We start from the raw sequence: 18,826 nt of genomic DNA on the forward strand, positions 1-18,826 counted from the left end.
GGGGTCCTCACATTTTATAGGGAGTTGAGGCTTCATGATAGCACTCACAGATGAGGGTAATTGTACCCTTGCATTAGGCCTAAATTTTCTTTTATTTGTACAACAATCTTTCAAAAATTTGGCATACTTAGGAAAGTTCTTAACTACATCCATCAAGGGTACATTAACATGAATCTTGTGGAAGAAATCATATACCTCTTGATCAAATTGTCCCTTTACTTGCTTAGGGACCACTTGTGCTTGTGGAAAAGGAAGCTTCTTCATAATCTCTTGACTTTGCTTTCCTTCTTCCTTCCTTGAACTCTCCTTTCTTGTTTCACTTTGCTCGGCCTCTCCCTCTTTTTCCTTACTAAACAACTCGGCCATAGTCCCCTTTTCCACCTTAGATGGTGGTTGCTCACATATGATCTCCTCAATGTTTTCATCCTCATCATCTCTACAAAAAGATGCATCATTAGGAGCAAAAGAAGAACTAGAAACATTAACATCAATTGAAGAATTTAAAGAGGGCTTCTCGGCCTTCCCTTGTCTTTTGTCTTCTTGTACTCTTTCTCCCAACTCCTTGCCACTCCTCAATGTGATAGCATTAAGATTAGCAACAGTGTTGGATGGTAATGTAGAGGCTTGAGCATTGGCTGCACTTAATTGGTTAGCAAGCATATTCATTTGAGAAGTAAGGGCATCAATTTTAGAGTTCATGTTCTCACACTTGTTACCCATACTCTCTACCTTGTTCCCTAAGCCATCATACATGTTTTTATACAAAGAGTTCATTTCAATCAACTGCTTACGTAACACATTCACATCATTAGAAGAGTTCGAATTAGAAGAACTCTCAATTGGAACAAGCCTCCTATCACTATAAGAATTAGAAGAAGGTGTAAGAGAATTACCACTTGGATTGTAGCTTTGAGAAGAGCTACCTTGAGACAAATGAGGTGGAGGGTCACGGCCAAAGGTGTTTTGATAGGATCCTCTTTGTTGATTGTCTTGTAAAGCCACATTTGGATTTGAATAGGAGAAATTAGGATGGTCTCTCCATGAAGGGTTGTAAGTATTAGAATAAGCTCCTTGCCCTTGCCTCCCACCATAGGATTGTTTTCCATTGTAGATAGCATTTACTTGTTCAAACTTAATAGGACAATTGCTTTCTACATGCATAGGTGAGTCACAAAAAGTACAAGAATAAGGGACAAGTGCTTGAGAAGTACTTACATTGCTCACTTGAGATATTTGTGGAGCCAACATTCTCCCAATCTTGGCAGCTAGCAAGTCCACATATGAATCATTAAGAACTGAGGAACCTACCATATTCACATTTCTCTTTTCCCTTGTAGAGTATTGAGCACCACTTGAAGCCATCTTGTCAATTAGTTCCCAAGCCTTTAAGGAAGTGAGGTCAATCAAGCATCCACCACTAGCGGCATCAATGTTAACTTTGTCTCTTGGAATCAAGCCCTCATAGAAATATTGGACTAAATTCTCACTAGAAATTTGATGGTGTGGGCATTTAGCCAAAAGGCCTTGGAATCTAGTCCAATACTCATAGAGACTCTCATCCTCTCCTTGTTGGACCCCATAGATTTGCTTTCTCAAATTGGTGACCTTGGAATTTGGAAAGAATTTATCTAAGAAGAGTCTTCTTAGCTCGGCCCATGTGCTCACTTTCACATAAGAAGGGTAGTTGAAATACCACTCCTTTGCTAAACCTTCAAGAGAAAATACAAAAGCCTTAGCTTGAACATCATCAACATTTACATGCATAGGCTTCATAGTATCACAAACCAATAGGAAAGTATGCAAAAACCTATGACAATCCTCTCCTGGTAACCCATGAAATTTAGGCAATGCATTAATCAAGGAGGATTTAATTTCAAATTGAACATTAGTAGGAGGAACATATAAGCCATAAGGATTATCATGCCAATTAGGTTGAGTTAATTGCCTAATGCTCCTCTCCTCTCTAGGGTTATGCAAGCCTTCAAATTCATTATTAACATGGCCATCATCATGCAAATTCTCATTCCCATTCCCATGGCCCTCATTATGCACATGCTCATGTCCTAAGATACCTTCCATTGTTGAATTACAAACCAAATGAGAATCAAGAATAGGTTGTGATCTTCTCAATCTAGAAATAGTTCTTTCAATTTCTGGATCTAATTCAACAAAAGAGGTATGTTTTCTTCGGGTCATGCACTAATCAAGCTCAAAAAAATTAAGAACAAAGAACAAACTAAACTAAAATGCAAATCAACATGAAACAATTCAAAACACACAAAAGCAAGAGAAATAATTTTTTTTATTTTTTTTATTAAACTCAATAGCAACAAAATGAAAAAAAAAAAATAACACCAAACAAGTAGAAAGAGAGTTAGAAATGCTCAATCAAGAAGCTTTGGCAATTCTGGAATTCGCACAGTAGGCTCTCTGGAGACAGTGAACTTGTGAATTTTCTATCAGCAAATCCACATGATAAATTCCCCTGAAACTTTTATGAGAAACACAAGAGATATACAGGAAAATTATATAAAACTTTTAGATTAAAAATCCTTCCCAATCGTTCCCAGAATTTTTCACAAGTTGGTCCTCAGGTCTGGAGAAACAGGATTTCGTCCAGAAGACCTTCAGAGCTTCTAACAAACTTTCAAATAGGAAAATGGAAAAATTGAAGAAAATCCTAAACACAAGAAACAAAGATGACAGCGATAAGAAAAATGAAACTGGAATCAATCAATTTGAACGCACAAAGAGGAAGATATGCTAACTCAAAGTTGAAACAGGGTTTTGGGAATCCTCTGTAATGGCTCCCTGGACCTTGTTAGATTGTAAAATTTCCACAGGACACTTCCCACGTCCAAAATTGACCAAACCAATTTTAAAGTGAAGCTAGGATATAGAGCTTTCAATGAAATAAATTTCACGTTCAAATTCCCTCAGACTCATTCCCAGTTAATTTTTCAATTTCAGACAGAGACACTAGAAACAGAGTATTTTCAGCTCTACACCAAACCAACGAAAATTGCACTAAATTTTTTTTTCTTTTTCAAAACAGAATAAAAACACTCAAAACACACAAAAAAACACTAAACAAAACACAAAAAACAATTTTTATAATTTTTCAAAAATTTTCCAGGAACACTAAAAATATAAATTAAGTACTAAACAACCTTAGAATTAAACTTAAACCATTCCCCGGCAACGGCGCCAAAATTTTGATAGGAAATTAGTCGCTTATCCTCAAAATTACACTAAAGCTAACCCTAATGCAATATAGGGCCAACCCTAGGTCATCTCCCAAGGAATGGTTTTAAGTCTAATTGAAAGTTATCTAGTGAAATAAATCAACCAAAGTTTGTAGGAATTTAGTTATCTAGCTAATTATCTAAACTAATTACCTAATATGCAAGTAATTAAAATGCTAGTGAAAGTGAGTGAAATGAACTTCCCTTTTTACAATAATGGAACCCTAGAGATTAGTTGATTTTGGACTCATTATCTTCTCATGATTAGGCTAAGTTTAGCTTCCCTTTCCTCTTGACTAAAGCTGTCATGACTTAAGAAAATTATCCTAAGCCAATTAACCTAATTAGCTAACCTCCCTAGGTCTTAGATTAAAGTCCCTAGTTCAATTAACCAATTGGTGAAGACATTAGCCAAGTGATTCACTCAAAATCCTCTCTCAACAGCCATGGTCAAACACATAAATTGAGCAACCACAAGATTATGTCAAGCTACTCAACAACACAAGCATTAACACCACAAGATTATGTCAAGCTACTCAACAACACAAGCATTAACACCACAAGATTATGCAATATTAACACAAGAAATTCACTAATTGAAAAACACAAGATTATGTGCCAAACAAAGAGTGGCAAAATTCAGTCATGGCTGTCCAAGGAAGAAATTAAATGAAACAATCCTCTCTCTTTACATCAACATCAAATTCAAATTAGAATTTATAAGCTAAGATGATTAGACCCTAGATTAAGGAATCTAACCATCTAGTAAAAAGAGAAGAGGATAGAAACAAAAGAACTTAGCCAATTTGAAGCTCAAGACTCATCCTCCATCTTCATCTCTCTAGGATTCCACAAAGAAACTTAGCCAATCTTCATCTTCAAGAACCCTAGTGATTGCTTGTGAAGGCCAAACTCCATAGCTCTTGAATGATGGAAATGAGCTTCAATCCTTGTGAAAATGGAAGGGATGGAACGAAAATGAAGAGAGGAGAAGAATGGTATGAGTTTTGTGGAGGTTTGGTGGCTGAAAATGGAGGTTAGGGTGCTGGAAAATGAAGAACAAAAGAGAGAAAATGAAGAACACTATGAACAAGAGAGAGAGAATGTGGAAGATGAATGAGATATGTGTTGGATCCCATTTGGGACTTAAAATGGCGTGCTCCTTGGTGTCTCCCATCAGCTGAAGCTTAATTAAAATAAGGAAAAAAAAATTAAAATGTAAATGGGAGCCTTGTCACACTTGCAAGGTGGCAACTTCCTATTGGTTTGTAGATGATTCCAATGTGTGCCTAATTTCCCATGTGTCATCCACATCATTTTAGCTGATCTAATCCCTCAAAATAATCATAATTCACGTGCAAACCATCAGCCATTGTCCTCAAGGAGTGTTGACCTCAATTGCCCAATTGATGCACAAGTCACATGCCACCTATGTCACATAAATCACATAATTCAATTAAATAGCATATGATATAATAAAATCTAATTCATGTCCAGAATTAAATTCATAATTAGAAGGGAGAATTTATTAAATTAACCAAGTTTCAGGCTGCACAAAATTATATAAAAATTTTCACACAAAGGCAAACCAAAAACTAGGACAAACTAAGACACTTAAGAAAGTGTTGACTTTTTTATTTAATTACTCCCAAACTAAAATGAATTTTAAAAATATAATTTCACCATTCATCAACTGGACATAAAATGCACTTTGTCAATTTTTCTTGTACATTTTCTCAAAAGTTCATTTTTTGGACCAAAATGTCCCTAGTGCACTGATCTTAGAAACTTAGGCAAAGTTCCAAATCTAATGCAATGTGTGCACTTGAAGGTGATAAATCATTAATAAAATGGTCCTAATTGACAAATAAAAGTGGGTAACAAATGTGTTCTATCAGATGCCCACTCCACTGAGTGATATGTCAAATGCCTTCTTGTATAAGATTCTTAATGGCATTGAAGGCAAGCTTAATCAAGTAGTGGTGCATCTCAAGAATGATATTAAAGGCTTTAGTGACATGATGCTATACTTAAATGGAAAATTGGATAGAATCATGGATCAAGTGTTTAATTTATTAATTGCAAGTTTATTAATTATGCACTTTTAATTCTCATTCTCCCATATCTATTTAAGGGGAAGTTTTATATTAAATAGAACTGAGAATCTTGGTCTTAAGGCTTTGTCATCATTAAAAGGGAGAGGTTGTTGGATCATATTTTTTTGTTATGTGTACAAATATAAAGAATCATAGATGAAGACAAAACCTCAAGAGCATGAAGAATTAAGAAAAGATAAAGAACTTTAGAATAAGTCATTTAAATTCTCTTAGATTCAATGTGAAAACTTTAAGAGCTTCATCACTTTTCATAATCATTAAAATGAATGCACCATATGTCTTATTTATGTGCATTAAGACTCATATAAGTATATTCAAGCTTATAAGTGATATCTTTCTAGGGTGTTAAAAATCATTGTGGCTGAATTCAGTGTGGGCTATACTAACTAATGGATCACATAAAAGTCATGAAGTGATTCATGCATGACTTGTCACTTGTGTTATGTGATGCCTTAAACGTTGCTTTTGAATGCAAAATCATGTGAGATAGTCATTAATTTCTTGCAAGTTTTAGCAATTGTGTTTCATTATAATTTGTTAAAGGCTATTTCACGTGTGAGGACTAATGATAGCCATGCGTGATTTGTCACTTGTTACACAATCACATATTGCCATATTGAGTCTTAAGTCATCTCAAGCTGAGTTCACTTTGTTCAAGTGTATGATCTATGATTCACATTTTTATATCTCTTGATCATGCATAATCTTGCTTAAGTCCATTATTTCCATACATGAAATATACCTAGCCTAGTTTGGGCCTTGTTGCTTTCTATTTCACGTATGAGTAAAGTTGTGATTAACGCGTGATTTGTCCTCCTGAATGAACTAAGTCTAGAGATGGTTATTTCATGTGTGATAGCTTTCTGCTTTCAAATGAGTTTTATTCATAAGAATTGGCTTTGGCTTTCTGCTAGCTATTTCATGCTTGAGTATAAAGAAGTTCCACATGAGTTCTATCATAAAAATCTAAACTTCACTTTTTATAAGCAATTTCACGCATGAGAGCATAGTGGTTTCATGCAAAATTTGTCACACAGAACTAATGATAGTTTTATATGAGCTAAACTATGCGTGAGAGCTAAAAGTTTGTACGTGAGTTTTTAGCACATAGAACTGAGTATATAACATCCCAAAATTGTTAAGACCTAGATTTAATTTAAAATAAAATATTTATAATTAAATTAAAATTAAGAACAATTTGATAGAGGTTGAGAGTTCAAATTTTACTAAGCAAAAGTTTGGGTTTACTTTATTTTTAACTATGAAAAAAATTATCAAAGTTGACCTGAGATTTTGTGTTATAACAAAAAGATTTAGGGCCTTCCTTGTAATCTTCCCTAAATTATTTTAAATTAAATATTTTTTATAAGAAGCACGCAGAAATGAAAATAGAACAAAGAACAAAGAAAGAAATGAACAAGAAATGAAGAGAATAAGAGACGGTGGAGAGAGGGGATAGAGAAGGAAGCTAGAACTCGGATCTAGGAGGCTTTATGGCTGTTGCGAGCTGGGCTACATGATAGGTAAACTCCCTACTTCAATCATCTTCCTTCCCTCTTGGTTTTCTTGAGTTTTAAGAGAGAGAATTTTAGATTTTGATCCTAAAGGTTTGATTCTTGTAAGCTTTAGTTTCTTTGTGTCCTTAGGAGATTATTTTCAGCTTTTATATAGTGCTCTAATGTTTTAAGTGGTCAGCTGGATGAAAAAGGAAATTTTGGGCACAAATTAAACTCCAATAGATTAGGTTTTGCTCCTTGATGGTTTGAGCCTATTTATTTAGTTATAATTGTGCTATTTAAATCCAATAAAATTTAAATTAAGCTTTAGTTTTCATTATAAGAGCTAATGGTAAAAGTTGATAATGCTGAGTGAAGGTTTTTGGTTGATTAAAAATTGTATGGTTTGAAAATTGGCCTAATGGTGGCTAATAAATGATTTTGGTGGCTAAGTGGTAATATTAGAATAGTTGGTTTAATAGATAGACCATTAGGATAGATTATAGATCATTGACCCAAGTTATATGGTATGAGCTATAGTCTTCTTTTATGCTATTTTCTATGAAAAGTGATGTGGATCACTCATGTGTTGTAAGGAATAGTTGGTGAAACTTATTGACAAGTTAAGGAATAAGCCAAGTCTTATTTTATACAAGGGAAACCCTTTTGGTACTAAAGGGTTGAGGTAACAGGGGAATTTATATTTTTTATTGCTTTGTTTAGCTATTTTTGAGTAGAAAATATTATCTAACATGTATTACATGTTTTAAACAATTGAATGCAAATAAAATGTGCTTTAGAAGGGTTTATGGGGTATTGCTTTAATAATAATGCATCTATATTTACTATCTATTTAATAATAATGTTACTTATAGAAAAAAGATTATTTAGCATGCATTGTAATAATAAAAAATGAGGAGTTGCACTTAGGAAAGTGTAACTAGGTTTGCTACCTTACATAGGTTAAGGAATCGCTTAAGGGATGAATTATGAGTGTTATACTACCTTGAGTATTGAGGTGTTCAATACTCAGGAAAGGTAGAAAAGCGCAAGAGGCATGATCTCGATAAGAGTTCACCAATAGGAAGATGTGGTCTTGTGATATTCTATTTCTCACTGGCAGTACTCACTGTTGCCTTTTGTATTGTGGGCTGAGTATACTAAAGCAGTTAGTGGGTTGAGTGTTCAGCACCTCTTAGTGGGGGACGGAATCTGACATATGGAGTGTGAGGTTGAGTGCCTAGGCCAAGGTAGCCCTCATATGAAAAGTATGTTAGCCTGGCTCTGGAAGTGAGTTAGCTTTGACTTCTCAAGATTCACATCGATTGGACACTAGATGGAGAAACAGCACATTCTAAAATTTGGTCCAGAGGTGCTGTTATGACAGCAATAATATTGATGTTGGGACATGCACGAATTTTAATCCATCCGTTGGATCTTTTTAAAATTTAGTACACTAGTAATACTCTTTAAAAGTAATAAGTGGGCTTTAGAATTACTCTAATCAAAGGTCAGATGATGAAATGGTGTACTCTGGAAGTTGGTTTAGATGTGTTGTCATGACAGCAAAAATGGTCAAATTTGTAACATGTTCAAATTTTAATCCGACCATTGAATCTTTTTAAAATTTAAAATACTATTAATACACATTAGAAGTGACATGTGAGATTTGAAATCACTTCAATTAGAGGCTAAATGGTGAATTGGCATCTCCTAGAAGTTTGCCCGAAAGGGTTGTCATGATAGCAAATTAATGCTACCATGACATCAATTAAATGCCCTTACTTGTATAGTTTTCTTTTGTGCGCTATACCGTAATTCTTCAAACTTTCCTAAAATAAATATTTAATTTAAATGTGTGTTTTCTTCTTGTGTAGATTATTTAGTGTTTTAAATAGTGTGTTTTCTAAGTTGATTTTAAGATTAACTCCTTAATCATACTTGGTTTGTTTGACTTGAGTGATTTTTAGATAACATTAAGGACAAGTGTTATAGAGTACATATTCACATATGCAAAACCACACATGAGAATTCATAAGGTTCACACGTGATTTATCACATACACATGTCTAGAACAAGTTGAGAGCAATTTCACTCATGATTCAATAAGTCACTCTCAAGAAATTGCTCCAATGGATAGAAACATTGTTCCAATGGTCTAACAACTACCAAAATATGTATGTGATACCATTCATGTTTGAACTAGAACTTTTAATTTTTGAGCAAATTTAGAGATTATCAACAATAATAATCAATAATAACAAAAGTGCAGAGATTATCCCCTAGGCTTTTTAATCCTTACAGGACCAATTAAGTCCATATAAACCAACCCACGAGGTTTTGATGTGGAAACCACATTCTTGCTATGAAATGTAGTCTTGACTTTCTTTCCCACAATATAAGCATCACATAACTTGTCAGTTTTAAATTTTATCCTTGTTAGTCTGATGACAAGATCCTTCTTAACAAGCTTGTCTAATTACTTCATATTCATGTGAGCTAACCTTTTGTGCCACAGTTAGCTCTCATCATTCATAGATATTAAAAACTTTGTGTTTAAGAAATCATTATCATAAAGATTGACAGAGTACATATTTTGAACTCTTTTCCCTTCTAGAATGATTTTTCCTATTTCCACATCTCTTATAATACAGCATACAATATTAAATATTACCTCATAACCTTTGTCATGTAATTGACTTATGCTTAAAAGATTATGTCCTAAACCATCAACCTGATAAACATTATCTATGCATGGTAAGTTGGAAATATTTTTACCAACCTTACCAATACCCAGAATTCTTCCTTTTTCATTATACCGAAAGGTGAAAGTCCTACCATCTTTAGTTTCTACTATGTATAGGAATATGGAGCTATCACCATTTATGTGCTTAGGGTAGCCAATGTCTAAGTACCATTTATCATGCGTGACTCTCCTTGATCCCTACACAAATATCTGATTTTCTTAGGTGCCCAAATTTATTGTTTGGATTCTAATGAATTAGTAGACCCCCTTGGAAACCACTCATATTTTCACTCAACCCTTACTTCCTATGAATATATAATTTAGTCACGTGTCCTTTCTTGTTATAATAAGAACAAGTGGACTTAGGTGAGTTAGTCATAGTCACAGTAATAAAGAAGTTCTTATAGTATTTTTGTTTTTGCTTAGCTTTATAGCCTAGACTCGCTTTATCAAAAACATTTCTCTATTAACTTAAAATCTTGTTCAAGTTTTCTCTTCCTTTAATAAAGTTAGCAAGAGTATCTTTTAAATCTTCTTTTTCAAATAAATGAAGCAAACAATCAACACATTGAGTTTCATTTTCTAAAATGTTTATTTTCATTTTCAAATCTTCATTTTTGGTTTTTAGACACATATTTTCTTTTCCTAAAGTTGCAAGCCTCTTTTTGGTTTGAGAAAGATTTTTAATAACAAAAAATGATTCATTATGTGATTTTTCAAAAGATATTTTTAATTCTTCAAAACTAAAATCAAATTCAGAGTCTGAATCAGAATCATTGACCTAATTTGTGTCACTTTTTACCATTAGATAGGGTTTTCTTCTTCTTTTGTAGATTTCTTATCACTATCATCCTATATTAAAGAGAGAGATGCCTTGAATTTCTTTTTGTCATACTTGTAGCTCTTATTATCTTGCTTTAAGTAATAATCAGCTTGATGTGGCCTGGCTTTTTACACTTAAAGCAACTAATCTCCTTGTCTATCTTCTTTGAGAATTTCTTATTAAACTTCTTCCCCCCAAAGAATTTACCAAACTTCTTAACAAATATAGCCACCTCTTCATTAATGTCTTCATTATCACTTGTTTTAGAATCTAAACATTATTTTAAAACTTTTAATGCCAATGATTTCCTTTTCTTTTCTGCATCTTCCTTCAGCATGGATAATTTCCCTTCGTGTTTAGTAAGGCTACCAAATAATGCAGCAATTGATCTCATTGATTCACTCTTTGCTTCCTCAATAACTATGATTTTTGGTTGCCATTCAACAAGGAGTCCTTTTATGGTTTTTTTGACTTGCTCCTTTTATGTGTATGTTTTTCAAAGTGCTGCAAGCTCATTCATCACGTGAGTATATCTAAATTGCATTTCATTAATGCTCTCCCTAGGCTTCATTTTAAAGAGCTCATACTCTTGAGTTAATGTACTCATTTTGGTTTTTTACTCCTTCTATGCCTTCATAAGCTCTCTCAAGGGCATCCTATATTTCCTTTGTAGTTTTAAGATTGCTAACATAAAAGTATGCTTATTGACTTAAGGCACTTGCAATGATCAATTTAGCCTTGGAATTTAGTAGCACTAGCTTCTCTTCTTTTTTAATGAATTTACTCCTCATTTTTCTTACTTGCTATCCTTCAACTATTTTGATAGGAATATAGGGACCATTCTCAACAATTCCCACAAATCTAGATTTGATGCCTCAAAGAACAATCTCATTTTACTCTTCCAGAAGGTATGGTTTTCACCATTGAATCCTAGAGACCTATTGATCTCTGTAAATGCTCTAAGAAGGGGTGAATTGGGCTAATTGAAAATTTAAATAAAATACAGTATTAATAAGTGAGATGAAGGAATGAGATCACCAATCACGAGAGTTGAAGGAATAGAGCTTGACATAGATGATTTATCCTAGTTCGATTCCAACCACTTGAGTTTACATCTAGTCCTCAAGAACCTCTTAATATTTTTAATCATATTACCAAGATTAATCCAGGCTCTTGGTTACCTCAGTACATAAACAGACTTTTCAATAAGTCTAAAACTCTCCCCTTTACAAAGGTAATAATAAATCGTCTTAAGCTCCTTAAGCTTAAATTCCTCTATTTTGAAGATGTAAAATAAGGATAAATAGAGTAAGTTCAAGAATGAACTACTGCTGCTTTGAAACTCTCTTTAAGAGTAGATATATAATCAATGAAGCTCTCTATTAATAAATGATACACAGAAGGTAGGTAAACATTGATACTCAATAAATGCATAATGTTCTTGTAGTTTGCATTTTTCCTCTTGCTTTCTTATTTCATAAATGAGCTTATTTATAGTTGTGAATCATAAATGATTTGTTAGACTCATAAATGTTTTCGTTGGAGATTACTTGTGGTCTGTTTCCTTCTAGCTTTAAGTTTCCTTGGATATCTAAGGTTCTCTAATGGACTAGCCAATGGAGCAGTACTTTATGGCAGCGACTTCCTCTTTTATATAGTTATGGTTGAAAACATTAAATGCTTCTAGAAAAAGTAGATGAAGCTTATATGTTTTGATATAATAGAAGGAATGCTCAATGATAAAAATAAATATTTACAACTAGAAGAACTTGAAGCAGATTAATATGTTTAGATATCATTTGGTAAGGATATAGAGTGAATTTAAATGATTATAGATGAAAAAAAAGGATTAAAAGATGAGTTTTGATGACTTTCGAAAGAGATATGAAAAACATAGCATAAATCTTCATAGTAGCACCAGTGTTACTATAATCTAGCACCAGTGTTATAGACATGAATAGACATAAAAGGAAAGTTTAGCATAGGTGTTGTCTTGTAATACCAATGTAATCTAATACATAAAAGATGAGGATTCTTGATATTTTTAGAAGAATTAGAATATTTCTTAAAAGATTATTTAGCATCGGTGTTAAAAGAAGGTAACACTAAATTAACATATTGAACAAGTCTCTTTGTAGAACAGAAGAAAGCATAGTATTGATTTTAAGATGTTGGCATAGGTGTTGCACCAATATGAATGAAACTTAGTATAGGTGCTAACCACATAACACAAGTGTTGACATAACTCAACCAAGGATAAAAGAGAAATAAGACTGATGTTGAAAGATATAACTAGTGCAAAGAAAAGGATTTTAACAAGAAAGACTCAAACTCACTATTCTATTGATTCTTGGTACATCTAACACTGATCCTACACATACTAACACTGGTGTTAAGGCATCCAAGGCTGGTGTTATTAACACTTAGAAATATTTTCCAACAAGACAACTTCAAGCACAAAGAGTTATAGTTAAGTCAAATACTTAACTACAAAGATGGCATACCTTTTGTTCATATAAGCTCTCACTTAGCCAGTTTTAATGTTAAGCCATTTATTTTAATTAAGAAAGCCTGGAATGCATAAAAGTTCTCTTCATTTTATAATCATCAAAACCAGGGTTTAATAATCTTGGTACCTTTAGGAAAAACATTATCACTAAAACTGGCCATAAGATCCTCCTAGTTTGTTAAGTCTTTTGTAACATCCTGAATTTTAATATAGGAGACTAACTACTAATTAGGGGTAAACTAGTAATTAGTGAATTTATTATGGTTTTGAATGATGGACTTATGTGTGATGCTAATTGGTTGGTGTGGTTACAGGATTGGATGATAGAATAATAATTTGGGATATAATGCATGAGCAATAGTGAGATATAGCACATAATTTACTTAAAGTTGACATGATTAACTCGTGAAAATAGAAGAAAAAGAGGGAAAAATCATGCGTGATAAAAAGAGGGAGCTTAGCTCTATTAGGGCTTAGAGTGTTTGGCAATCAAGAGTTTACTTTGGCCAGTGACTTGTCGGGTAAGTATCGTACAACTTTATGCTACATTTTACCTAAATTTCTTTAAGTTTGGTTAGTAGAGAAATTAAATTAAGAAGTTTTAAGAAGTTGAAATCTAAGGAAAAGGTTTAAAAAGGACTTTCAAGTGGAAACTAAGGTTTTGTGATTGGTTTGATGTTTAATAGTTGAAATCTGAGGATATAGGCTTAGTTACCCTGATTTGATAAGTCAAAAAGAGGAAATTGATAAAAAATGAGTTAGAAGGGTATTTTAATGCTTGAATAAGCTTAAGGGTCAATGGCTATAGAGAATAGGTTATGTAAGCCTAAACAATGCAAAATGAACTATTTTATGTGTTGAAGGATTTGGTTAGCCAAATTGGTGCTTGTTTTAAATCTAGAGAACTAATTATAGGATGTTCATTATATAGATTGAGCATCCGAGGGTTATTTGAGGAAGTTAGACTGACTTGAAAGGTTCAATACAAATGGTAACCCTTAATAGTAAGGGTAAAAGATAACTAGAGTAACCCTTTTTCTTGTTAGTTTGTTAAATTATTTAGAAGTACTTTACATCAAAGAATGTATTATGTTTTATAAACTAATAAAGTAGCAATGTCGTGAAAGAGTTATGCATATGGGTATGTGTGTGATACTTGAAATGTATAAGAAATGACATATGCATAAACATGCGCATTTGCATCCATGAGTATACCTTAGACTAGGGTAGGGGGTTACGACCCTACACTATTAAGGCTAGGAAGTCATAAAGGTTTTAAACTTAGAGCTTGCTCCGCCAAGAAGGACCTAAGAGAATGATCCATGAGTGTACCCTAGACTAGGGTAGTGGTTCCTAGTCCTACTTTGTGTAAGGCTAAGAAGTCCTGACAATCCAAGCATTGAGAATGATCTACTAAGTAGGGCTTAGAGACACCCATACTGATGATTCCCAGACTAGGGTAGTAGTTTGGTGGCCCTGTTTCATGTAAGCTAAAAGTCCTGGTTCAAGAGTAAAGCTTACTCCATTAGGGGAAACTAGGAGTGCATAAGCAAAACCATAAATGTGAATGGCATTGTGTGCATGTATATTTATACTGTTTTATTAATATAAGGCTACTTTATCTTTTGTTTATGATTTTACTTACTAACTAGTATTTAGGGTTTATCCAAGTTACTAAGACATATGTCTTACTCTGTTACCTTTATACATACATGAAGAGAGCATGAGAAGGCCAAGAAAGGAAATAAGAAAAGAGTAGCCTCTATTAGTAGTAGTATGACTACTATTAATGTAATGAATGTATAGCAAAGTTGTGAATATTCAAGTTGTCAACTAGGATAGATAAGTGTATATAAATGTGAATACATGATTTTGTGGTTGAGAGCTTGCTTGTGTATATGATATTGCATCTCACCAAGTGTATCATAGTGGTGAATACGTAGGTAGGCCTAAATGCTATCTAAGTAAGTTTATGCTATGTTGTAACTTGTTCCACTAGTTTATATGTAAAATTGATGTGATGAATTGTGTATTTTAGGAAACTTGACCAAATAGTAAGGCTTGGAACTATTTGTATGAGTCAAGCTTAATTGTGATTCTCGACCATATGGTGAGGCTTGACCCCATATGTACGAGTCGAATGATTGAAAGTGGAACAAGTATATATGTGTATGTAGTTATATGTTTGTACCTTATATAAGCCCACAATTGTGTAATGTGGCATTGAGAGGTCAAAATGAGTGTTTGATGTGATATATATATGATTTATTGTGTTAATCAAGTATATTTAGTCTTATTGGACTTAGTTTAAGGCCCATAGTAGTCTAATGAGATAATAAATAAGAATTGAACACTAGGATGCCATTTTTTAATAAAAAGTGACTTTTTGCACCTAGGTGTCCAATTTTAGATCAGCCTATTAGATTATGTCCAAACTTATCCCATTAGATAGAATATGTTTATAAACTTTATTGAGCACTTAATCACTCCAATGAATATTGGGTGTGAAAATGATGTTCAATGGAAGTTTGTATCAAAATTCTACTGCGATAGCAGAATCTGGTACATATGTCACGGCACATGTCACATAATTAGAGCTTGCTACTCTATGCCACATATTGGGTGTATGTGGTTTGTGCTGCAACACATGGTCTTTTTTTTTCAAAAAAAATATTTTTGTTTCTTGCATCATGAAATCATATTGATGCTTCTATTAGCCCTCTTATTTGAACATACTTTTATGAAGTTAGGATCCCATATTTTAAAAACAATTGATGGCTATAACTCTGATATTGTATTACTATGATGTATTAATGTGTATTAAAGATTAGTAAATTCTAGATTATATAGGAGACTTTACATCTTAATCAAGAGTTCGAGCTCTAATAGCAAATGTTGGATAAGGCTGGCACCCAAAAGGGAGTGAATTAGGTGATACTTAATTTTTTTAGAAAATGAAGAGTGGAAGAGAGATACCAAAAGTAAAATATTTAACACCAAAGATTTATTTTGGTTTAGCCTAAAACTTGGCCTATGTCTAGTCCTTATGATCACCCTTGAGATTTTCAACTATAATTCACAAGTTTAAGAGGGTGCTTGCAACCTCAGTACAACTCATAAGACTTGACTAGTCTTATTTCAATTAACCAACATTACTATAACTAGCAAGTTATTACAATTCACCTAAAAAATTCTTTTCAGGATTTCAACTTTGTATAAAAAAATTTCTCTCAAAGATAAGCGCTCTAAGAGTAGATTAAGTATAATGGAAGCTTAAGAATTAATAAGAGCTTTTTCATAAAGTTTATCAAGAATGATAAATGAATGAATGTAAGATCTTTTGATACACAAATTGAATGTTTCAAGAATGCTCAATGTGGAATGGTTCGCTCAATGATTAGAATTCTTATTCTAGACTTCAATTGTGTCATATCTATAATTTTATAGTGTACAGACTGTTAGAACAATGAATGTAGCCATTGATGACATTTCTTGCGTGTAACTAGGAGAGTCACACATGAAATGGAGCTAGGCAAGTTCCATTTAAGCATATAGACAATTCAAGCATGAACATTAGGGTGATTCACACATGATTTGGTAAGGTAGATACAAATCATTCTGTATGACAAATAGGCATGGTTCCCTCAAGCTCTTACTCATGAATTGGCTAATAGATTGCTAAGCCAATCTGGGTGACAAATCACTCATGCAACAAATTAACTATCACGCATAAAATGGCTGGTTATAAAACCCAAGCCATTCTAGATGACAAATCATGCATGCAACGCTCTACCTTTCATGTGTGAAATGACTAGTCACAAAACCAAGCCACTATATTAGACTAATCACATATGGAACCAATATGTATTTAACCATGGATTGCATGATAAAAAGACTTAGTTTTTATAAGTGATAAGTCAAGCAAGTGCATATGAATCTTGCTTGAAATTACTTAAGGCTTACTTACTTAGGCCAAATGTTTTCAAGAGAACAAGTAACAAACAAGGCATGAAAGTTTTCTCTTGAGGTGTGAAGGTATCACTACTCAAAATGCAATGTAGAAAATATGACAATTTAAGTGTGTGTACAAGAAGGTTTCTAGCATGAGTGAAGCACAGAAGCTTCATCAAGGCATCACACAAATAAAGGTGACAAATCACACGTGGACCACTTCTGATTTAGTCATGAAATATTAGCCAGTATGCCTATGTGGCAAATCACACATGAAACCCTTTTAATTTAGGCATGAAACATCATACAGTGAAAAGTTCAACTTCTATGATCCAATTCAAGCTTGAATGACTAAGACAGTCCTAAGAGCACAAATAAGACTTATGAACCTAAGATGATGCATTCACTTTAAAATTGATATAATGTGATTAAGCTCTCATTTTTCACATTGAATCTAAGAAAAAATAAATGACTTAAACCTATAAATCTTCTTCTTCTCTTAATTCTTCAAGTTTTAGAGGTTTGTGTCTCATCCACAAATCTTTTATATTTGCATAAATGACACATACCTCTTCTCTTGTTTTGTAATCATCAAATATATGATCAATATATAAGAAAGTTAAAGTAATCTTTATAAGCTCAATATGTGTAAAATTGATTTCTAATTGGAAGTTTAAGTAAGAGAATGTAGATATATCAAATTCAATTTTGTACACTAAACATAGCATTATCTAGGGTTACTAGAAATATAAAGAGTTGAGGAGGAGAGAGCGCAAAATATGATTTATCCTAGCTCAGTTACACCATTAAAGGCCTACGTCTAATCCCCAATAAATTACTAGAAATTTCTCCACTATAACACAAGATTAAGTAGGTGCTTACCACCTCAACACAACCACAAGTTTAGTTTGGGCACTTGTAAGCCCTTACAGCACTCACTTTACTAGTGAGCTTCTCTTCCCAAGAATCACCTCTCTTGATTATAGGAAAAATCTCTCCCTCACCTTTATAATGATTTTGAGTATATAAATCACTAAGTTAAAACTCTCTCTAAGAATAATGATGAGTACATTGAAGCTCTAATACTTAAATGATGAAGATATACACAATATTGGCTCAAGAATGATGATTTTGTATAATAAGAGTATAAATAATATAAATATCTAACTTAATGATTTCTTGTCTTAATTCTGTGGTTAAGATAAGTTTGGAGTGTTATATTTATAGCCATAGAGTGAAATAGGTGTTGGAGACATATTATGAAATTTTATAGCCATGCATAGTAGTTATAGTCATTGGTGACGTTCACATGTGAAACAGAACTCATTCATATGTGTAGACATTTCACAAGCATAGGTGACAAATCTCATTTGAAATGTGGCAAATTGTGCTTGAAATGTCATGTGTGTTGAATCATGTGTTTTGATGATTAGAAAACTAAAAGAAGAGGTGTTTTGTATGTATGCGATATATGAAGAATCATAGATAAAGACAGAACCTCAAGAACATGAAGAATTAAGAGAAGATGAAGATTTATAGGATAAATTACTTAATTCTCTAAGATTCAATGTGAAACTTTGAGAGCTGATCACATGTCATTATCATTAACATAAATGCATCACCTCTAGCTCATAAGTCTAAATCATACATCTTAAGACTCATCTTAATACATTTAAGCTTGCGAGTTACATCACTTTAGCTTGTAGTGGTTCATAGAAGTTAAGCTTTTCATTGTCTAGAAAATCACACGTGATTCAATCTGGTCGCATGCATGATTTGTCATATTAGGCATACTAACTGACCTTTCACACTTGAATCAAGTGTGATTCAATGCGTGATTTATCACTATAAGATGTGTGATGTATTGACAATGCTTCTGTGCTCCAGTTCATACAAGCTAACCTTGGATACGCATGCTTGACATGTCATCTTGTATTCC

The 18,826-nt window shown here is 33.1% G+C and overlaps 1 non-coding gene across 1 annotated transcript; it reads left to right on the forward strand.

The window, feature by feature from the left end:
* The first annotated feature begins 1,492 nt into the window (after positions 1-1,492).
* Positions 1,493-1,599, forward strand: LOC129300850 (small nucleolar RNA R71). The gene has a single exon (XR_008590840.1). It is a non-coding gene; the product is annotated as a small nucleolar RNA R71 (small nucleolar RNA).
* Positions 1,600-18,826: the final 17,227 nt, after the last annotated feature.

Source organism: Prosopis cineraria, unplaced genomic scaffold (assembly GCF_029017545.1).
Source record: "Prosopis cineraria cultivar Desert tree isolate PC_DT_omini unplaced genomic scaffold, ASM2901754v1 PC1775, whole genome shotgun sequence".
Lineage (NCBI taxonomy): Eukaryota > Viridiplantae > Streptophyta > Magnoliopsida > Fabales > Fabaceae > Prosopis > Prosopis cineraria.